This window comes from Staurois parvus, unplaced genomic scaffold (assembly GCF_062004578.1).
Source record: "Staurois parvus isolate SC_StPar_1 unplaced genomic scaffold, SC_StPar_1.0 ptg002628l, whole genome shotgun sequence".
NCBI classification, from domain to species: Eukaryota; Metazoa; Chordata; class Amphibia; order Anura; family Ranidae; genus Staurois; species Staurois parvus.
Window position 1 is genome coordinate 82,291 of NW_028320424.1, and position 13,747 is coordinate 96,037.

Below are 13,747 nucleotides of genomic sequence, written 5' to 3' on the forward strand. Positions count from 1 at the left end.
GTAGATTGAGGGCTCCAAAGAGAAGCGCCTACGGCCACATCACTCTGAATGCGCCCGATCTCGTCTGATCTCGGAAGCTAAGCAGCGTAGGGCCTGGTTAGTACCTGGATGGGAGACCGCCTGGGAATACCAGGTGCTGTAGGCTTTTGTCTTTTGCTCGGCTTCTTTTTCGCCTCAAATGGCCAGCTTGCCAAGCACCAATTGAAGTAGATTGAGGGCTCCAAAGAGAAGCGCCTACGGCCACATCACTCTGAATGCGCCCGATCTCGTCTGATCTCGGAAGCTAAGCAGCGTAGGGCCTGGTTAGTACCTGGATGGGAGACCGCCTGGGAATACCAGGTGCTGTAGGCTTTTGTCTTTTGCTCGGCTTCTTTTTCGCCTCAAATGGCCAGCTTGCCAAGCACCAATTGAAGTAGATTGAGGGCTCCAAAGAGAAGCGCCTACGGCCACATCACTCTGAATGCGCCCGATCTCGTCTGATCTCGGAAGCTAAGCAGCGTAGGGCCTGGTTAGTACCTGGATGGGAGACCGCCTGGGAATACCAGGTGCTGTAGGCTTTTGTCTTTTGCTCGGCTTCTTTTTCGCCTCAAATGGCCAGCTTGCCAAGCACCAATTGAAGTAGATTGAGGGCTCCAAAGAGAAGCGCCTACGGCCACATCACTCTGAATGCGCCCGATCTCGGAAGCTAAGCAGCGTAGGGCCTGGTTAGTACCTGGATGGGAGACCGCCTGGGAATACCAGGTGCTGTAGGCTTTTGTCTTTTGCTCGGCTTCTTTTTCGCCTCAAATGGCCAGCTTGCCAAGCACCAATTGAAGTAGATTGAGGGCTCCAAAGAGAAGCGCCTACGGCCACATCACTCTGAATGCGCCCGATCTCGTCTGATCTCCAAAGCTAAGCAGCGTAGGGCCTGGTTAGTGCCTGGATGGGAGACCGCCTGGGAATACCAGGTGCTGTAGGCTTTTGTCTTTTGCTCGGCTTCTTTTTCGCCTCAAATGGCCAGCTTGCCAAGCACCAATTGAAGTAGATTGAGGGCTCCAAAGAGAAGAGCCTACGGCCACATCACTCTGAATGCGCCCGATCTCGTCTGATCTCGGAAGCTAAGCAGCGTAGGGCCTGGTTAGTACCTGGATGGGAGACCGCCTGGGAATACCAGGTGCTGTAGGCTTTTGTCTTTTGCTCGGCTTCTTTTTCGCCTCAAATGGCCAGCTTGCCAAGCACCAATTGAAGTAGATTGAGGGCTCCAAAGAGAAGCGCCTACGGCCACATCACTCTGAATGCGCCCGATCTCGTCTGATCTCGGAAGCTAAGCAGCGTAGGGCCTGGTTAGTACCTGGATGGGAGACCGCCTGGGAATACCAGGTGCTGTAGGCTTTTGTCTTTTGCTCGGCTTCTTTTTCGCCTCAAATGGCCAGCTTGCCAAGCACCAATTGAAGTAGATTGAGGGCTCCAAAGAGAAGCGCCTACGGCCACATCACTCTGAATGCGCCCGATCTCGTCTGATCTCGGAAGCTAAGCAGCGTAGGGCCTGGTTAGTACCTGGATGGGAGACCGCCTGGGAATACCAGGTGCTGTAGGCTTTTGTCTTTTGCTCGGCTTCTTTTTCGCCTCAAATGGCCAGCTTGCCAAGCACCAATTGAAGTAGATTGAGGGCTCCAAAGAGAAGCGCCTATGGCCACATCACTCTGAATGCGCCCGATCTCATCTGATCTCGGAAGCTAAGCAGCGTAGGGCCTGGTTAGTACCTGGATGGGAGACCGCCTGGGAATACCAGGTGCTGTAGGCTTTTGTCTTTTGCTCGGCTTCTTTTTCGCCTCAAATGGCCAGCTTGCCAAGCACCAATTGAAGTAGATTGAGGGCTCCAAAGAGAAGCGCCTACGGCCACATCACTCTGAATGCGCCCAATCTCGTCTGATCTCGGAAGCTAAGCAGCGTAGGGCCTGGTTAGTACCTGGCTGGGAGACCGCCTGGGAATACCAGGTGCTGTAGGCTTTTGTCTTTTGCTCGGCTTCTTTTTCGCCTCAAATGGCCAGCTTGCCAAGCACCAATTGAAGTAGATTGAGGGCTCCAAAGAGAAGCGCCTACGGCCACATCACTCTGAATGCGCCCGATCTCGTCTGATCTCGGAAGCTAAGCAGCGTAGGGCCTGGTTAGTACCTGGATGGGAGACCGCCTGGGAATACCAGGTGCTGTAGGCTTTTGTCTTTTGCTCGGCTTCTTTTTCGCCTCAAATGGCCAGCTTGCCAAGCACCAATTGAAGTAGATTGAGGGCTCCAAAGAGAAGCGCCTACGGCCACATCACTCTGAATGCGCCCGATCTCGTCTGATCTCGGAAGCTAAGCAGCGTAGGGCCTGGTTAGTACCTGGATGGGAGACCGCCTGGGAATACCAGGTGCTGTAGGCTTTTGTCTTTTGCTCGGCTTCTTTTTCGCCTCAAATGGCCAGCTTGCCAAGCACCAATTGAAGTAGATTGAGGGCTCCAAAGAGAAGCGCCTACGGCAACATCACTCTGAATGCGCCCGATCTCGTCTGATCTCGGAAGCTAAGCAGCGTAGGGCCTGGTTAGTACCTGGATGGGAGACCGCCTGGGAATACCAGGTGCTGTAGGCTTTTGTCTTTTGCTCGGCTTCTTTTTCGCCTCAAATGGCCAGCTTGCCAAGCACCAATTGAAGTAGATTGAGGGCTCCAAAGAGAAGCGCCTACGGCCACATCACTCTGAATGCGCCCGATCTCGTCTGATCTCGGAAGCTGAGCAGCGTAGGGCCTGGTTAGTACCTGGATGGGAGACCGCCTGGGAATACCAGGTGCTGTAGGCTTTTGTCTTTTGCTCGGCTTCTTTTTCGCCTCAAATGGCCAGCTTGCCAAGCACCAATTGAAGTAGATTGAGGGCTCCAAAGAGAAGCGCCTACGGCCACATCACTCTGAATGCGCCCGATCTCGTCTGATCTCGGAAGCTGAGCAGCGTAGGGCCTGGTTAGTACCTGGATGGGAGACCGCCTGGGAATACCAGGTGCTGTAGGCTTTTGTCTTTTGCTCGGCTTCTTTTTCGCCTCAAATGGCCAGCTTGCCAAGCACCAATTGAAGTAGATTGAGGGCTCCAAAGAGAAGCGCCTATGGCCACATCACTCTGAATGCGCCCGATCTCGTCTGATCTCGGAAGCTAAGCAGCGTAGGGCCTGGTTAGTACCTGGATGGGAGACCGCCTGGGAATACCAGGTGCTGTAGGCTTTTGTCTTTTGCTCGGCTTCTTTTTCGCCTCAAATGGCCAGCTTGCCAAGCACCAATTGAAGTAGATTGAGGGCTCCAAAGAGGAGCGCCTACGGCCACATCACTCTGAATGCGCCCGATCTCGTCTGATCTCGGAAGCTAAGCAGCGTAGGGCCTGGTTAGTACCTGGATGGGAGACCGCCTGGGAATACCAGGTGCTGTAGGCTTTTGTCTTTTGCTCGGCTTCTTTTTCGCCTCAAATGGCCAGCTTGCCAAGCACCAATTGAAGTAGATTGAGGGCTCCAAAGAGAAGCGCCTACGGCCACATCACTCTGAATGCGCCCGATCTCGTCTGATCTTGGAAGCTAAGCAGCGTAGGGCCTGGTTAGTACCTGGATGGGAGACCGCCTGGGAATACCAGGTGCTGTAGGCTTTTGTCTTTTGCTCGGCTTCTTTTTCGCCTCAAATGGCCAGCTTGCCAAGCACCAATTGAAGTAGATTGAGGGCTCCAAAGAGAAGCGCCTACGGCCACATCACTCTGAATGCGCCCGATCTCGTCTGATCTCGGAAGCTAAGCAGCGTAGGGCCTGGTTAGTACCTGGATGGGAGACCGCCTGGGAATACCAGGTGCTGTAGGCTTTTGTCTTTTGCTCGGCTTCTTTTTCGCCTCAAATGGCCAGCTTGCCAAGCACCAATTGAAGTAGATTGAGGGCTCCAAACAGAAGCGCCTACGGCCACATCACTCTGAATGCGCCCGATCTCGTCTGATCTCGGAAGCTAAGCAGCGTAGGGCCTGGTTAGTACCTGGATGGGAGACCGCCTGGGAATACCAGGTGCTGTAGGCTTTTGTCTTTTGCTCGGCTTCTTTTTCGCCTCAAATGGCCAGCTTGCCAAGCACCAATTGAAGTAGATTGAGGGCTCCAAAGAGAAGCGCCTACGGCCACATCACTCTGAATGCGCCCGATCTCGTCTGATCTCGGAAGCTAAGCAGCGTAGGGCCTGGTTAGTACCTGGATGGGAGACCGCCTGGGAATACCAGGTGCTGTAGGCTTTTGTCTTTTGCTCGGCTTCTTTTTCGCCTCAAATGGCCAGCTTGCCAAGCACCAATTGAAGTAGATTGAGGGCTCCAAAGAGAAGCGCCTACGGCCACATCACTCTGAATGCGCCCGATCTCGTCTGATCTCGGAAGCTAAGCAGCGTAGGGCCTGGTTAGTACCTGGATGGGAGACCGCCTGGGAATACCAGGTGCTGTAGGCTTTTGTCTTTTGCTCGGCTTCTTTTTCGCCTCAAATGGCCAGCTTGCCAAGCACCAATTGAAGTAGATTGAGGGCTCCAAAGAGAAGCGCCTACGGCCACATCACTCTGAATGCGCCCGATCTCGTCTGATCTCGGAAGCTAAGCAGCGTAGGGCCTGGTTAGTACCTGGATGGGAGACCGCCTGGGAATACCAGGTGCTGTAGGCTTTTGTCTTTTGCTCGGCTTCTTTTTCGCCTCAAATGGCCAGCTTGCCAAGCACCAATTGAAGTAGATTGAGGGCTCCAAAGAGAAGCGCCTACGGCCACATCACTCTGAATGCGCCCGATCTCGTCTGATCTCGGAAGCTAAGCAGCGTAGGGCCTGGTTAGTACCTGGATGGGAGACCGCCTGGGAATACCAGGTGCTGTAGGCTTTTGTCTTTTGCTCGGCTTCTTTTTCGCCTCAAATGGCCAGCTTGCCAAGCACCAATTGAAGTAGATTGAGGGCTCCAAAGAGAAGCGCCTACGGCCACATCACTCTGAATGCGCCCGATCTCGTCTGATCTCGGAAGCTAAGCAGCGTAGGGCCTGGTTAGTACCTGGATGGGAGACCGCCTGGGAATACCAGGTGCTGTAGGCTTTTGTCTTTTGCTCGGCTTCTTTTTCGCCTCAAATGGCCAGCTTGCCAAGCACCAATTGAAGTAGATTGAGGGCTCCAAAGAGAAGCGCCTACGGCCACATCACTCTGAATGCGCCCGATCTCGTCTGATCTCGGAAGCTAAGCAGCGTAGGGCCTGGTTAGTACCTGGATGGGAGACCGCCTGGGAATACCAGGTGCTGTAGGCTTTTGTCTTTTGCTCGGCTTCTTTTTCGCCTCAAATGGCCAGCTTGCCAAGCACCAATTGAAGTAGATTGAGGGCTCCAAAGAGAAGCGCCTACGGCCACATCACTCTGAATGCGCCCGATCTCGTCTGATCTCGGAAGCTAAGCAGCGTAGGGCCTGGTTAGTACCTGGATGGGAGACCGCCTGGGAATACCAGGTGCTGTAGTCTTTTGCTCGGCTTCTTTTTCGCCTCAAATGGCCAGCTTGCCAAGCACCAATTGAAGTAGATTGAGGGCTCCAAAGAGAAGCGCCTACGGCCACATCACTCTGAATGCGCCCGATCTCGTCTGATCTCGGAAGCTAAGCAGCGTAGGGCCTGGTTAGTACCTGGATGGGAGACCGCCTGGGAATACCAGGTGCTGTAGGCTTTTGTCTTTTGCTCGGCTTCTTTTTCGCCTCAAATGGCCAGCTTGCCAAGCACCAATTGAAGTAGATTGAGGGCTCCAAAGAGAAGCGCCTACGGCCACATCACTCTGAATGTGCCCGATCTCGTCTGATCTCGGAAGCTAAGCAGCGTAGGGCCTGGTTAGTACCTGGATGGGAGACCGCCTGGGAATACCAGGTGCTGTAGGCTTTTGTCTTTTGCTCGGCTTCTTTTTCGCCTCAAATGGCCAGCTTGCCAAGCACCAATTGAAGTAGATTGAGGGCTCCAAAGAGAAGTGCCTACGGCCACATCACTCTGAATGCGCCCGATCTCGTCTGATCTCGGAAGCTAAGCAGCGTAGGGCCTGGTTAGTACCTGGATGGGAGACCGCCTGGGAATACCAGGTGCTGTAGGCTTTTGTCTTTTGCTCGGCTTCTTTTTCGCCTCAAATGGCCAGCTTGCCAAGCACCAATTGAAGTAGATTGAGGGCTCCAAAGAGAAGCGCCTACGGCCACATCACTCTGAATGCGCCCGATCTCGTCTGATCTCGGAAGCTAAGCAGCGTAGGGCCTGGTTAGTACCTGGATGGGAGACCGCCTGGGAATACCAGGTGCTGTAGGCTTTTGTCTTTTGCTCGGCTTCTTTTTCGCCTCAAATGGTCCAGCTTGCCAAGCACCAATTGAAGTAGATTGAGGGCTCCAAAGAGAAGCGCCTACGGCCACATCACTCTGAATGCGCCCGATCTCGTCTGATCTCGGAAGCTAAGCAGCGTAGGGCCTGGTTAGTACCTGGATGGGAGACCGCCTGGGAATACCAGGTGCTGTAGGCTTTTGTCTTTTGCTCGGCTTCTTTTTCGCCTCAAATGGTCCAGCTTGCCAAGCACCAATTGAAGTAGATTGAGGGCTCCAAAGAGAAGCGCCTACGGCCACATCACTCTGAATGCGCCCGATCTCGTCTGATCTCGGAAGCTAAGCAGCGTAGGGCCTGGTTAGTACCTGGATGGGAGACCGCCTGGGAATACCAGGTGCTGTAGGCTTTTGTCTTTTGCTCGGCTTCTTTTTCGCCTCAAATGGCCAGCTTGCCAAGCACCAATTGAAGTAGATTGAGGGCTCCAAAGAGAAGCGCCTACGGCCACATCACTCTGAATGCGCCCGATCTCGTCTGATCTCGGAAGCTAAGCAGCGTAGGGCCTGGTTAGTACCTGGATGGGAGACCGCCTGGGAATACCAGGTGCTGTAGGCTTTTGTCTTTTGCTCGGCTTCTTTTTCGCCTCAAATGGCCAGCTTGCCAAGCACCAATTGAAGTAGATTGAGGGCTCCAAAGAGAAGCGCCTACGGCCACATCACTCTGAATGCGCCCGATCTCGTCTGATCTCGGAAGCTAAGCAGCGTAGGGCCTGGTTAGTACCTGGATGGGAGACCGCCTGGGAATACCAGGTGCTGTAGGCTTTTGTCTTTTGCTCGGCTTCTTTTTCGCCTCAAATGGCCAGCTTGCCAAGCACCAATTGAAGTAGATTGAGGGCTCCAAAGAGAAGCGCCTACAGCCACATCACTCTGAATGCGCCCGATCTCGTCTGATCTCGGAAGCTAAGCAGCGTAGGGCCTGGTTAGTACCTGGATGGGAGACCGCCTGGGAATACCAGGTGCTGTAGGCTTTTGTCTTTTGCTCGGCTTCTTTTTCGCCTCAAATGGCCAGCTTGCCAAGCACCAATTGAAGTAGATTGAGGGCTCCAAAGAGAAGCGCCTACGGCCACATCACTCTGAATGCGCCCGATCTCGTCTGATCTCGGAAGCTAAGCAGCGTAGGGCCTGGTTAGTACCTGGATGGGAGACCGCCTGGGAATACCAGGTGCTGTAGGCTTTTGTCTTTTGCTCGGCTTCTTTTTCGCCTCAAATGGCCAGCTTGCCAAGCACCAATTGAAGTAGATTGAGGGCTCCAAAGAGAAGCGCCTACGGCCACATCACTCTGAATGCGCCTGATCTCGTCTGATCTCGGAAGCTAAGCAGCGTAGGGCCTGGTTAGTACCTGGATGGGAGACCGCCTGGGAATACCAGGTGCTGTAGGCTTTTGTCTTTTGCTCGGCTTCTTTTTCGCCTCAAATGGCCAGCTTGCCAAGCACCAATTGAAGTAGATTGAGGGCTCCAAAGAGAAGCGCCTACGGCCACATCACTCTGAATGCGCCCGATCTCGTCTGATCTCGGAAGCTAAGCAGCGTAGGGCCTGGTTAGTACCTGGATGGGAGACCGCCTGGGAATACCAGGTGCTGTAGGCTTTTGTCTTTTGCTCGGCTTCTTTTTCGCCTCAAATGGCCAGCTTGCCAAGCACCAATTGAAGTAGATTGAGGGCTCCAAAGAGAAGCGCCTACGGCCACATCACTCTGAATGCGCCCGATCTCGTCTGATCTCGGAAGCTAAGCAGCGTAGGGCCTGGTTAGTACCTGGATGGGAGACCGCCTGGGAATACCAGGTGCTGTAGGCTTTTGTCTTTTGCTCGGCTTCTTTTTCGCCTCAAATGGCCAGCTTGCCAAGCACCAATTGAAGTAGATTGAGGGCTCCAAAGAGAAGCGCCTACGGCCACATCACTCTGAATGCGCCCGATCTCGGAAGCTAAGCAGCGTAGGGCCTGGTTAGTACCTGGATGGGAGACCGCCTGGGAATACCAGGTGCTGTAGGCTTTTGTCTTTTGCTCGGCTTCTTTTTCGCCTCAAATGGCCAGCTTGCCAAGCACCAATTGAAGTAGATTGAGGGCTCCAAAGAGAAGCGCCTACGGCCACATCACTCTGAATGCGCCCGATCTCGTCTGATCTCGGAAGCTAAGCAGCGTAGGGCCTGGTTAGTGCCTGGATGGGAGACCGCCTGGGAATACCAGGTGCTGTAGGCTTTTGTCTTTTGCTCGGCTTCTTTTTCGCCTCAAATGGCCAGCTTGCCAAGCACCAATTGAAGTAGATTGAGGGCTCCAAAGAGAAGCGCCTACGGCCACATCACTCTGAATGCGCCCGATCTCGTCTGATCTCGGAAGCTAAGCAGCGTAGGGCCTGGTTAGTACCTGGATGGGAGACCGCCTGGGAATACCAGGTGCTGTAGGCTTTTGTCTTTTGCTCGGCTTCTTTTTCGCCTCAAATGGCCAGCTTGCCAAGCACCAATTGAAGTAGATTGAGGGCTCCAAAGAGAAGCGCCTACGGCCACATCACTCTGAATGCGCCCGATCTCGTCTGATCTCGGAAGCTAAGCAGCGTAGGGCCTGGTTAGTACCTGGATGGGAGACCGCCTGGGAATACCAGGTGCTGTAGGCTTTTGTCCTTTGCTCGGCTTCTTTTTCGCCTCAAATGGCCAGCTTGCCAAGCACCAATTGAAGTAGATTGAGGGCTCCAAAGAGAAGCGCCTACGGCCACATCACTCTGAATGCGCCCGATCTCGTCTGATCTCGGAAGCTAAGCAGCGTAGGGCCTGGTTAGTACCTGGATGGGAGACCGCCTGGGAATACCAGGTGCTGTAGGCTTTTGTCTTTTGCTCGGCTTCTTTTTCGCCTCAAATGGCCAGCTTGCCAAGCACCAATTGAAGTAGATTGAGGGCTCCAAAGGGAAGCGCCTACGGCCACATCACTCTGAATGCGCCCGATCTCGTCTGATCTCGGAAGCTAAGCAGCGTAGGGCCTGGTTAGTACCTGGATGGGAGACCGCCTGGGAATACCAGGTGCTGTAGGCTTTTGTCTTTTGCTCGGCTTCTTTTTCGCCTCAAATGGCCAGCTTGCCAAGCACCAATTGAAGTAGATTGAGGGCTCCAAAGAGAAGCGCCTACGGCCACATCACTCTGAATGCGCCCGATCTCGTCTGATCTCGGAAGCTAAGCAGCGTAGGGCCTGGTTAGTACCTGGATGGGAGACCGCCTGGGAATACCAGGTGCTGTAGGCTTTTGTCTTTTGCTCGGCTTCTTTTTCGCCTCAAATGGCCAGCTTGCCAAGCACCAATTGAAGTAGATTGAGGGCTCCAAAGAGAAGCGCCTACGGCCACATCACTCTGAATGCGCCCGATCTCGTCTGATCTCGGAAGCTAAGCAGCGTAGGGCCTGGTTAGTACCTGGATGGGAGACCGCCTGGGAATACCAGGTGCTGTAGGCTTTTGTCTTTTGCTCGGCTTCTTTTTCGCCTCAAATGGCCAGCTTGCCAAGCACCAATTGAAGTAGATTGAGGGCTCCAAAGAGAAGCGCCTACGGCCACATCACTCTGAATGCGCCCGATCTCGTCTGATCTCGGAAGCTAAGCAGCGTAGGGCCTGGTTAGTACCTGGATGGGAGACCGCCTGGGAATACCAGGTGCTGTAGGCTTTTGTCTTTTGCTCGGCTTCTTTTTCGCCTCAAATGGCCAGCTTGCCAAGCACCAATTGAAGTAGATTGAGGGCTCCAAATAGAAGCGCCTACGGCCACATCACTCTGAATGCGCCCGATCTCGTCTGATCTCGGAAGCTAAGCAGCGTAGGGCCTGGTTAGTACCTGGATGGGAGACCGCCTGGGAATACCAGGTGCTGTAGGCTTTTGTCTTTTGCTCGGCTTCTTTTTCGCCTCAAATGGCCAGCTTGCCAAGCACCAATTGAAGTAGATTGAGGGCTCCAAAGAGAAGCGCCTACGGCCACATCACTCTGAATGCGCCCGATCTCGTCTGATCTCGGAAGCTAAGCAGCGTAGGGCCTGGTTAGTACCTGGATGGGAGACCGCCTGGGAATACCAGGTGCTGTAGGCTTTTGTCTTTTGCTCGGCTTCTTTTTCGCCTCAAATGGCCAGCTTGCCAAGCACCAATTGAAGTAGATTGAGGGCTCCAAAGAGAAGCGCCTACGGCCACATCACTCTGAATGCGCCCGATCTCGTCTGATCTCGGAAGCTAAGCAGCGTAGGGCCTGGTTAGTACCTGGATGGGAGACCGCCTGGGAATACCAGGTGCTGTAGGCTTTTGTCTTTTGCTCGGCTTCTTTTTCGCCTCAAATGGCCAGCTTGCCAAGCACCAATTGAAGTAGATTGAGGGCTCCAAAGAGAAGCGCCTATGGCCACATCACTCTGAATGCGCCCGATCTCGTCTGATCTCGGAAGCTAAGCAGCGTAGGGCCTGGTTAGTACCTGGATGGGAGACCGCCTGGGAATACCAGGTGCTGTAGGCTTTTGTCTTTTGCTCGGCTTCTTTTTCGCCTCAAATGGCCAGCTTGCCAAGCACCAATTGAAGTAGATTGAGGGCTCCAAAGAGAAGCGCCTACGGCCACATCACTCTGAATGCGCCCGATCTCGTCTGATCTCGGAAGCTAAGCAGCGTAGGGCCTGGTTAGTACCTGGATGGGAGACCGCCTGGGAATACCAGGTGCTGTAGGCTTTTGTCTTTTGCTCGGCTTCTTTTTCGCCTCAAATGGCCAGCTTGCCAAGCACCAATTGAAGTAGATTGAGGGCTCCAAAGAGAAGCGCCTACGGCCACATCACTCTGAATGCGCCCGATCTCGTCTGATCTCGGAAGCTAAGCAGCGTAGGGCCTGGTTAGTACCTGGATGGGGGACCGCCTGGGAATACCAGGTGCTGTAGGCTTTTGTCTTTTGCTCGGCTTCTTTTTCGCCTCAAATGGCCAGCTTGCCAAGCACCAATTGAAGTAGATTGAGGGCTCCAAAGAGAAGCGCCTACGGCCACATCACTCTGAATGCGCCCGATCTCGTCTGATCTCGGAAGCTAAGCAGCGTAGGACCTGGTTAGTACCTGGATGGGAGACCGCCTGGGAATACCAGGTGCTGTAGGCTTTTGTCTTTTGCTCGGCTTCTTTTTCGCCTCAAATGGCCAGCTTGCCAAGCACCAATTGAAGTAGATTGAGGGCTCCAAAGAGAAGCGCCTACGGCCACATCACTCTGAATGCGCCCGATCTCGTCTGATCTCGGAAGCTAAGCAGCGTAGGGCCTGGTTAGTACCTGGATGGGAGACCGCCTGGGAATACCAGGTGCCGTAGGCTTTTGTCTTTTGCTCGGCTTCTTTTTCGCCTCAAATGGCCAGCTTGCCAAGCACCAATTGAAGTAGATTGAGGGCTCCAAAGAGAAGCGCCTACGGCCACATCACTCTGAATGCGCCCGATCTCGTCTGATCTCGGAAGCTAAGCAGCGTAGGGCCTGGTTAGTACCTGGATGGGAGACCGCCTGGGAATACCAGGTGCTGTAGGCTTTTGTCTTTTGCTCGGCTTCTTTTTCGCCTCAAATGGCCAGCTTGCCAAGCACCAATTGAAGTAGATTGAGGGCTCCAAAGAGAAGCGCCTACGGCCACATCACTCTGAATGCGCCCGATCTCGTCTGATCTCGGAAGCTAAGCAGCGTAGGGCCTGGTTAGTACCTGGATGGGAGACCGCCTGGGAATACCAGGTGCTGTAGGCTTTTGTCTTTTGCTCGGCTTCTTTTTCGCCTCAAATGGCCAGCTTGCCAAGCACCAATTGAAGTAGATTGAGGGCTCCAAAGAGAAGCGCCTACGGCCACATCACTCTGAATGCGCCCGATCTCGTCTGATCTCGGAAGCTAAGCAGCGTAGGGCCTGGTTAGTACCTGGATGGGAGACCGCCTGGGAATACCAGGTGCTGTAGGCTTTTGTCTTTTGCTCGGCTTCTTTTTCGCCTCAAATGGCCAGCTTGCCAAGCACCAATTGAAGTAGATTGAGGGCTCCAAAGAGAAGCGCCTACGGCCACATCACTCTGAATGCGCCCGATCTCGTCTGATCTCGGAAGCTAAGCAGCGTAGGGCCTGGTTAGTACCTGGATGGGAGACCGCCTGGGAATACCAGGTGCTGTAGGCTTTTGTCTTTTGCTCGGCTTCTTTTTCGCCTCAAATGGCCAGCTTGCCAAGCACCAATTGAAGTAGATTGAGGGCTCCAAAGAGAAGCGCCTACGGCCACATCACTCTGAATGCGCCCGATCTCGTCTGATCTCGGAAGCTAAGCAGCGTAGGGCCTGGTTAGTACCTGGATGGGAGACCGCCTGGGAATACCAGGTGCTGTAGGCTTTTGTCTTTTGCTCGGCTTCTTTTTCGCCTCAAATGGCCAGCTTGCCAAGCACCAATTGAAGTAGATTGAGGGCTCCAAAGAGAAGCGCCTACGGCCACATCACTCTGAATGCGCCCGATCTCGTCTGATCTCGGAAGCTAAGCAGCGTAGGGCCTGGTTAGTACCTGGATGGGAGACCGCCTGGGAATACCAGGTGCTGTAGGCTTTTGTCTTTTGCTCGGCTTCTTTTTCGCCTCAAATGGCCAGCTTGCCAAGCACCAATTGAAGTAGATTGAGGGCTCCAAAGAGAAGCGCCTACGGCCACATCACTCTGAATGCGCCCGATCTCGTCTGATCTCGGAAGCTAAGCAGCGTAGGGCCTGGTTAGTACCTGGATGGGAGACCGCCTGGGAATACCAGGTGCTGTAGGCTTTTGTCTTTTGCTCGGCTTCTTTTTCGCCTCAAATGGCCAGCTTGCCAAGCACCAATTGAAGTAGATTGAGGGCTCCAAAGAGAAGCGCCTACGGCCACATCACTCTGAATGCGCCCAATCTCGTCTGATCTCGGAAGCTAAGCAGCGTAGGGCCTGGTTAGTACCTGGATGGGAGACCGCCTGGGAATACCAGGTGCTGTAGGCTTTTGTCTTTTGCTCGGCTTCTTTTTCGCCTCAAATGGCCAGCTTGCCAAGCACCAATTGAAGTAGATTGAGGGCTCCAAAGAGAAGCGCCTATGGCCACATCACTCTGAATGCGCCCGATCTCGTCTGATCTCGGAAGCTAAGCAGCGTAGGGCCTGGTTAGTACCTGGATGGGAGACCGCCTGGGAATACCAGGTGCTGTAGGCTTTTGTCTTTTGCTCGGCTTCTTTTTTGCCTCAAATGGCCAGCTTGCCAAGCACCAATTGAAGTAGATTGAGGGCTCCAAAGAGAAGCGCCTACGGCCACATCACTCTGAATGCGCCCGATCTCGTCTGATCTCGGAAGCTAAGCAGCGTAGGGCCTGGTTAGTACCTGGATGGGAGACCGCCTGGGAATACCAGGTGCTGTAGGCTTTTGTCTTTTGCTTGGCTTCTTTTTCGCCTC

At 53.8% G+C, this 13,747-nt stretch overlaps 64 non-coding genes and 3 pseudogenes across 64 annotated transcripts; all 67 read left to right on the forward strand.

The window, feature by feature from the left end:
• Window positions 1-26: 26 nt before the first annotated feature.
• On the forward strand, window positions 27-145 carry LOC149430407 (5S ribosomal RNA). The gene has a single exon (XR_016309824.1). It is a non-coding gene; the product is annotated as a 5S ribosomal RNA (ribosomal RNA).
• An 87-nt stretch (window positions 146-232) lies between these two features.
• Window positions 233-351, forward strand: LOC149430408 (5S ribosomal RNA). The gene has a single exon (XR_016309825.1). It is a non-coding gene; the product is annotated as a 5S ribosomal RNA (ribosomal RNA).
• Window positions 352-438: 87 nt separating this feature from the next.
• On the forward strand, window positions 439-557 carry LOC149430409 (5S ribosomal RNA). Its single transcript, XR_016309827.1, has one exon. It is a non-coding gene; the product is annotated as a 5S ribosomal RNA (ribosomal RNA).
• An 87-nt stretch (window positions 558-644) lies between these two features.
• Window positions 645-753, forward strand: LOC149430410 (5S ribosomal RNA; annotated as a pseudogene).
• An 87-nt stretch (window positions 754-840) lies between these two features.
• Window positions 841-959, forward strand: LOC149430411 (5S ribosomal RNA; annotated as a pseudogene).
• An 87-nt stretch (window positions 960-1,046) lies between these two features.
• On the forward strand, window positions 1,047-1,165 carry LOC149430412 (5S ribosomal RNA). Its single transcript, XR_016309828.1, has one exon. It is a non-coding gene; the product is annotated as a 5S ribosomal RNA (ribosomal RNA).
• An 87-nt stretch (window positions 1,166-1,252) lies between these two features.
• On the forward strand, window positions 1,253-1,371 carry LOC149430413 (5S ribosomal RNA). The gene has a single exon (XR_016309829.1). It is a non-coding gene; the product is annotated as a 5S ribosomal RNA (ribosomal RNA).
• An 87-nt stretch (window positions 1,372-1,458) lies between these two features.
• LOC149430414 (5S ribosomal RNA) lies at window positions 1,459-1,577 on the forward strand. Its single transcript, XR_016309830.1, has one exon. It is a non-coding gene; the product is annotated as a 5S ribosomal RNA (ribosomal RNA).
• An 87-nt stretch (window positions 1,578-1,664) lies between these two features.
• On the forward strand, window positions 1,665-1,783 carry LOC149430415 (5S ribosomal RNA). Its single transcript, XR_016309975.1, has one exon. It is a non-coding gene; the product is annotated as a 5S ribosomal RNA (ribosomal RNA).
• An 87-nt stretch (window positions 1,784-1,870) lies between these two features.
• On the forward strand, window positions 1,871-1,989 carry LOC149430416 (5S ribosomal RNA). Its single transcript, XR_016309551.1, has one exon. It is a non-coding gene; the product is annotated as a 5S ribosomal RNA (ribosomal RNA).
• Window positions 1,990-2,076: 87 nt separating this feature from the next.
• On the forward strand, window positions 2,077-2,195 carry LOC149430417 (5S ribosomal RNA). The gene has a single exon (XR_016309831.1). It is a non-coding gene; the product is annotated as a 5S ribosomal RNA (ribosomal RNA).
• Window positions 2,196-2,282: 87 nt separating this feature from the next.
• Window positions 2,283-2,401, forward strand: LOC149430418 (5S ribosomal RNA). The gene has a single exon (XR_016309832.1). It is a non-coding gene; the product is annotated as a 5S ribosomal RNA (ribosomal RNA).
• An 87-nt stretch (window positions 2,402-2,488) lies between these two features.
• LOC149430419 (5S ribosomal RNA) lies at window positions 2,489-2,607 on the forward strand. The gene has a single exon (XR_016310016.1). It is a non-coding gene; the product is annotated as a 5S ribosomal RNA (ribosomal RNA).
• Window positions 2,608-2,694: 87 nt separating this feature from the next.
• LOC149430420 (5S ribosomal RNA) lies at window positions 2,695-2,813 on the forward strand. The gene has a single exon (XR_016309523.1). It is a non-coding gene; the product is annotated as a 5S ribosomal RNA (ribosomal RNA).
• Window positions 2,814-2,900: 87 nt separating this feature from the next.
• On the forward strand, window positions 2,901-3,019 carry LOC149430421 (5S ribosomal RNA). The gene has a single exon (XR_016309524.1). It is a non-coding gene; the product is annotated as a 5S ribosomal RNA (ribosomal RNA).
• An 87-nt stretch (window positions 3,020-3,106) lies between these two features.
• LOC149430422 (5S ribosomal RNA) lies at window positions 3,107-3,225 on the forward strand. The gene has a single exon (XR_016309994.1). It is a non-coding gene; the product is annotated as a 5S ribosomal RNA (ribosomal RNA).
• Window positions 3,226-3,312: 87 nt separating this feature from the next.
• On the forward strand, window positions 3,313-3,431 carry LOC149430423 (5S ribosomal RNA). The gene has a single exon (XR_016309833.1). It is a non-coding gene; the product is annotated as a 5S ribosomal RNA (ribosomal RNA).
• An 87-nt stretch (window positions 3,432-3,518) lies between these two features.
• LOC149430424 (5S ribosomal RNA) lies at window positions 3,519-3,637 on the forward strand. The gene has a single exon (XR_016310035.1). It is a non-coding gene; the product is annotated as a 5S ribosomal RNA (ribosomal RNA).
• An 87-nt stretch (window positions 3,638-3,724) lies between these two features.
• LOC149430425 (5S ribosomal RNA) lies at window positions 3,725-3,843 on the forward strand. Its single transcript, XR_016309834.1, has one exon. It is a non-coding gene; the product is annotated as a 5S ribosomal RNA (ribosomal RNA).
• Window positions 3,844-3,930: 87 nt separating this feature from the next.
• Window positions 3,931-4,049, forward strand: LOC149430426 (5S ribosomal RNA). Its single transcript, XR_016309835.1, has one exon. It is a non-coding gene; the product is annotated as a 5S ribosomal RNA (ribosomal RNA).
• Window positions 4,050-4,136: 87 nt separating this feature from the next.
• Window positions 4,137-4,255, forward strand: LOC149430427 (5S ribosomal RNA). The gene has a single exon (XR_016309836.1). It is a non-coding gene; the product is annotated as a 5S ribosomal RNA (ribosomal RNA).
• Window positions 4,256-4,342: 87 nt separating this feature from the next.
• Window positions 4,343-4,461, forward strand: LOC149430428 (5S ribosomal RNA). The gene has a single exon (XR_016309838.1). It is a non-coding gene; the product is annotated as a 5S ribosomal RNA (ribosomal RNA).
• An 87-nt stretch (window positions 4,462-4,548) lies between these two features.
• LOC149430429 (5S ribosomal RNA) lies at window positions 4,549-4,667 on the forward strand. Its single transcript, XR_016309839.1, has one exon. It is a non-coding gene; the product is annotated as a 5S ribosomal RNA (ribosomal RNA).
• Window positions 4,668-4,754: 87 nt separating this feature from the next.
• LOC149430430 (5S ribosomal RNA) lies at window positions 4,755-4,873 on the forward strand. The gene has a single exon (XR_016309840.1). It is a non-coding gene; the product is annotated as a 5S ribosomal RNA (ribosomal RNA).
• An 87-nt stretch (window positions 4,874-4,960) lies between these two features.
• Window positions 4,961-5,079, forward strand: LOC149430431 (5S ribosomal RNA). The gene has a single exon (XR_016309841.1). It is a non-coding gene; the product is annotated as a 5S ribosomal RNA (ribosomal RNA).
• An 87-nt stretch (window positions 5,080-5,166) lies between these two features.
• LOC149430432 (5S ribosomal RNA) lies at window positions 5,167-5,285 on the forward strand. Its single transcript, XR_016309842.1, has one exon. It is a non-coding gene; the product is annotated as a 5S ribosomal RNA (ribosomal RNA).
• Window positions 5,286-5,372: 87 nt separating this feature from the next.
• LOC149430433 (5S ribosomal RNA) lies at window positions 5,373-5,491 on the forward strand. The gene has a single exon (XR_016310044.1). It is a non-coding gene; the product is annotated as a 5S ribosomal RNA (ribosomal RNA).
• An 80-nt stretch (window positions 5,492-5,571) lies between these two features.
• Window positions 5,572-5,690, forward strand: LOC149430434 (5S ribosomal RNA). Its single transcript, XR_016309843.1, has one exon. It is a non-coding gene; the product is annotated as a 5S ribosomal RNA (ribosomal RNA).
• An 87-nt stretch (window positions 5,691-5,777) lies between these two features.
• On the forward strand, window positions 5,778-5,896 carry LOC149430435 (5S ribosomal RNA). Its single transcript, XR_016310020.1, has one exon. It is a non-coding gene; the product is annotated as a 5S ribosomal RNA (ribosomal RNA).
• An 87-nt stretch (window positions 5,897-5,983) lies between these two features.
• On the forward strand, window positions 5,984-6,102 carry LOC149430436 (5S ribosomal RNA). Its single transcript, XR_016309844.1, has one exon. It is a non-coding gene; the product is annotated as a 5S ribosomal RNA (ribosomal RNA).
• An 87-nt stretch (window positions 6,103-6,189) lies between these two features.
• LOC149430437 (5S ribosomal RNA) lies at window positions 6,190-6,308 on the forward strand. Its single transcript, XR_016309845.1, has one exon. It is a non-coding gene; the product is annotated as a 5S ribosomal RNA (ribosomal RNA).
• Window positions 6,309-6,396: 88 nt separating this feature from the next.
• LOC149430438 (5S ribosomal RNA) lies at window positions 6,397-6,515 on the forward strand. The gene has a single exon (XR_016309846.1). It is a non-coding gene; the product is annotated as a 5S ribosomal RNA (ribosomal RNA).
• Window positions 6,516-6,603: 88 nt separating this feature from the next.
• Window positions 6,604-6,722, forward strand: LOC149430439 (5S ribosomal RNA). The gene has a single exon (XR_016309847.1). It is a non-coding gene; the product is annotated as a 5S ribosomal RNA (ribosomal RNA).
• An 87-nt stretch (window positions 6,723-6,809) lies between these two features.
• On the forward strand, window positions 6,810-6,928 carry LOC149430440 (5S ribosomal RNA). Its single transcript, XR_016309849.1, has one exon. It is a non-coding gene; the product is annotated as a 5S ribosomal RNA (ribosomal RNA).
• Window positions 6,929-7,015: 87 nt separating this feature from the next.
• Window positions 7,016-7,134, forward strand: LOC149430441 (5S ribosomal RNA). Its single transcript, XR_016309850.1, has one exon. It is a non-coding gene; the product is annotated as a 5S ribosomal RNA (ribosomal RNA).
• Window positions 7,135-7,221: 87 nt separating this feature from the next.
• Window positions 7,222-7,340, forward strand: LOC149430442 (5S ribosomal RNA). Its single transcript, XR_016309984.1, has one exon. It is a non-coding gene; the product is annotated as a 5S ribosomal RNA (ribosomal RNA).
• An 87-nt stretch (window positions 7,341-7,427) lies between these two features.
• Window positions 7,428-7,546, forward strand: LOC149430443 (5S ribosomal RNA). Its single transcript, XR_016309851.1, has one exon. It is a non-coding gene; the product is annotated as a 5S ribosomal RNA (ribosomal RNA).
• Window positions 7,547-7,633: 87 nt separating this feature from the next.
• Window positions 7,634-7,752, forward strand: LOC149430444 (5S ribosomal RNA). Its single transcript, XR_016310023.1, has one exon. It is a non-coding gene; the product is annotated as a 5S ribosomal RNA (ribosomal RNA).
• Window positions 7,753-7,839: 87 nt separating this feature from the next.
• LOC149430445 (5S ribosomal RNA) lies at window positions 7,840-7,958 on the forward strand. The gene has a single exon (XR_016309852.1). It is a non-coding gene; the product is annotated as a 5S ribosomal RNA (ribosomal RNA).
• An 87-nt stretch (window positions 7,959-8,045) lies between these two features.
• LOC149430446 (5S ribosomal RNA) lies at window positions 8,046-8,164 on the forward strand. The gene has a single exon (XR_016309853.1). It is a non-coding gene; the product is annotated as a 5S ribosomal RNA (ribosomal RNA).
• Window positions 8,165-8,251: 87 nt separating this feature from the next.
• LOC149430447 (5S ribosomal RNA) lies at window positions 8,252-8,360 on the forward strand (annotated as a pseudogene).
• Window positions 8,361-8,447: 87 nt separating this feature from the next.
• Window positions 8,448-8,566, forward strand: LOC149430448 (5S ribosomal RNA). Its single transcript, XR_016309494.1, has one exon. It is a non-coding gene; the product is annotated as a 5S ribosomal RNA (ribosomal RNA).
• An 87-nt stretch (window positions 8,567-8,653) lies between these two features.
• On the forward strand, window positions 8,654-8,772 carry LOC149430449 (5S ribosomal RNA). The gene has a single exon (XR_016309854.1). It is a non-coding gene; the product is annotated as a 5S ribosomal RNA (ribosomal RNA).
• An 87-nt stretch (window positions 8,773-8,859) lies between these two features.
• On the forward strand, window positions 8,860-8,978 carry LOC149430450 (5S ribosomal RNA). The gene has a single exon (XR_016309855.1). It is a non-coding gene; the product is annotated as a 5S ribosomal RNA (ribosomal RNA).
• Window positions 8,979-9,065: 87 nt separating this feature from the next.
• LOC149430451 (5S ribosomal RNA) lies at window positions 9,066-9,184 on the forward strand. Its single transcript, XR_016309856.1, has one exon. It is a non-coding gene; the product is annotated as a 5S ribosomal RNA (ribosomal RNA).
• Window positions 9,185-9,271: 87 nt separating this feature from the next.
• On the forward strand, window positions 9,272-9,390 carry LOC149430452 (5S ribosomal RNA). The gene has a single exon (XR_016309857.1). It is a non-coding gene; the product is annotated as a 5S ribosomal RNA (ribosomal RNA).
• Window positions 9,391-9,477: 87 nt separating this feature from the next.
• Window positions 9,478-9,596, forward strand: LOC149430453 (5S ribosomal RNA). The gene has a single exon (XR_016309858.1). It is a non-coding gene; the product is annotated as a 5S ribosomal RNA (ribosomal RNA).
• Window positions 9,597-9,683: 87 nt separating this feature from the next.
• Window positions 9,684-9,802, forward strand: LOC149430454 (5S ribosomal RNA). Its single transcript, XR_016309860.1, has one exon. It is a non-coding gene; the product is annotated as a 5S ribosomal RNA (ribosomal RNA).
• An 87-nt stretch (window positions 9,803-9,889) lies between these two features.
• On the forward strand, window positions 9,890-10,008 carry LOC149430455 (5S ribosomal RNA). Its single transcript, XR_016309861.1, has one exon. It is a non-coding gene; the product is annotated as a 5S ribosomal RNA (ribosomal RNA).
• An 87-nt stretch (window positions 10,009-10,095) lies between these two features.
• LOC149430456 (5S ribosomal RNA) lies at window positions 10,096-10,214 on the forward strand. The gene has a single exon (XR_016309862.1). It is a non-coding gene; the product is annotated as a 5S ribosomal RNA (ribosomal RNA).
• An 87-nt stretch (window positions 10,215-10,301) lies between these two features.
• LOC149430457 (5S ribosomal RNA) lies at window positions 10,302-10,420 on the forward strand. Its single transcript, XR_016309863.1, has one exon. It is a non-coding gene; the product is annotated as a 5S ribosomal RNA (ribosomal RNA).
• An 87-nt stretch (window positions 10,421-10,507) lies between these two features.
• On the forward strand, window positions 10,508-10,626 carry LOC149430458 (5S ribosomal RNA). The gene has a single exon (XR_016309864.1). It is a non-coding gene; the product is annotated as a 5S ribosomal RNA (ribosomal RNA).
• Window positions 10,627-10,713: 87 nt separating this feature from the next.
• On the forward strand, window positions 10,714-10,832 carry LOC149430459 (5S ribosomal RNA). Its single transcript, XR_016309995.1, has one exon. It is a non-coding gene; the product is annotated as a 5S ribosomal RNA (ribosomal RNA).
• An 87-nt stretch (window positions 10,833-10,919) lies between these two features.
• On the forward strand, window positions 10,920-11,038 carry LOC149430460 (5S ribosomal RNA). The gene has a single exon (XR_016309865.1). It is a non-coding gene; the product is annotated as a 5S ribosomal RNA (ribosomal RNA).
• Window positions 11,039-11,125: 87 nt separating this feature from the next.
• On the forward strand, window positions 11,126-11,244 carry LOC149430461 (5S ribosomal RNA). The gene has a single exon (XR_016309976.1). It is a non-coding gene; the product is annotated as a 5S ribosomal RNA (ribosomal RNA).
• Window positions 11,245-11,331: 87 nt separating this feature from the next.
• LOC149430462 (5S ribosomal RNA) lies at window positions 11,332-11,450 on the forward strand. Its single transcript, XR_016310018.1, has one exon. It is a non-coding gene; the product is annotated as a 5S ribosomal RNA (ribosomal RNA).
• An 87-nt stretch (window positions 11,451-11,537) lies between these two features.
• Window positions 11,538-11,656, forward strand: LOC149430463 (5S ribosomal RNA). Its single transcript, XR_016309648.1, has one exon. It is a non-coding gene; the product is annotated as a 5S ribosomal RNA (ribosomal RNA).
• An 87-nt stretch (window positions 11,657-11,743) lies between these two features.
• On the forward strand, window positions 11,744-11,862 carry LOC149430464 (5S ribosomal RNA). The gene has a single exon (XR_016309866.1). It is a non-coding gene; the product is annotated as a 5S ribosomal RNA (ribosomal RNA).
• An 87-nt stretch (window positions 11,863-11,949) lies between these two features.
• LOC149430465 (5S ribosomal RNA) lies at window positions 11,950-12,068 on the forward strand. The gene has a single exon (XR_016309867.1). It is a non-coding gene; the product is annotated as a 5S ribosomal RNA (ribosomal RNA).
• Window positions 12,069-12,155: 87 nt separating this feature from the next.
• Window positions 12,156-12,274, forward strand: LOC149430466 (5S ribosomal RNA). Its single transcript, XR_016309868.1, has one exon. It is a non-coding gene; the product is annotated as a 5S ribosomal RNA (ribosomal RNA).
• Window positions 12,275-12,361: 87 nt separating this feature from the next.
• LOC149430467 (5S ribosomal RNA) lies at window positions 12,362-12,480 on the forward strand. Its single transcript, XR_016309869.1, has one exon. It is a non-coding gene; the product is annotated as a 5S ribosomal RNA (ribosomal RNA).
• An 87-nt stretch (window positions 12,481-12,567) lies between these two features.
• On the forward strand, window positions 12,568-12,686 carry LOC149430468 (5S ribosomal RNA). The gene has a single exon (XR_016309871.1). It is a non-coding gene; the product is annotated as a 5S ribosomal RNA (ribosomal RNA).
• Window positions 12,687-12,773: 87 nt separating this feature from the next.
• Window positions 12,774-12,892, forward strand: LOC149430469 (5S ribosomal RNA). The gene has a single exon (XR_016309872.1). It is a non-coding gene; the product is annotated as a 5S ribosomal RNA (ribosomal RNA).
• An 87-nt stretch (window positions 12,893-12,979) lies between these two features.
• Window positions 12,980-13,098, forward strand: LOC149430470 (5S ribosomal RNA). The gene has a single exon (XR_016309873.1). It is a non-coding gene; the product is annotated as a 5S ribosomal RNA (ribosomal RNA).
• Window positions 13,099-13,185: 87 nt separating this feature from the next.
• On the forward strand, window positions 13,186-13,304 carry LOC149430471 (5S ribosomal RNA). The gene has a single exon (XR_016309538.1). It is a non-coding gene; the product is annotated as a 5S ribosomal RNA (ribosomal RNA).
• An 87-nt stretch (window positions 13,305-13,391) lies between these two features.
• On the forward strand, window positions 13,392-13,510 carry LOC149430472 (5S ribosomal RNA). Its single transcript, XR_016309996.1, has one exon. It is a non-coding gene; the product is annotated as a 5S ribosomal RNA (ribosomal RNA).
• An 87-nt stretch (window positions 13,511-13,597) lies between these two features.
• LOC149430473 (5S ribosomal RNA) lies at window positions 13,598-13,716 on the forward strand. The gene has a single exon (XR_016309874.1). It is a non-coding gene; the product is annotated as a 5S ribosomal RNA (ribosomal RNA).
• The last annotated feature ends 31 nt before the right edge of the window (window positions 13,717-13,747 follow it).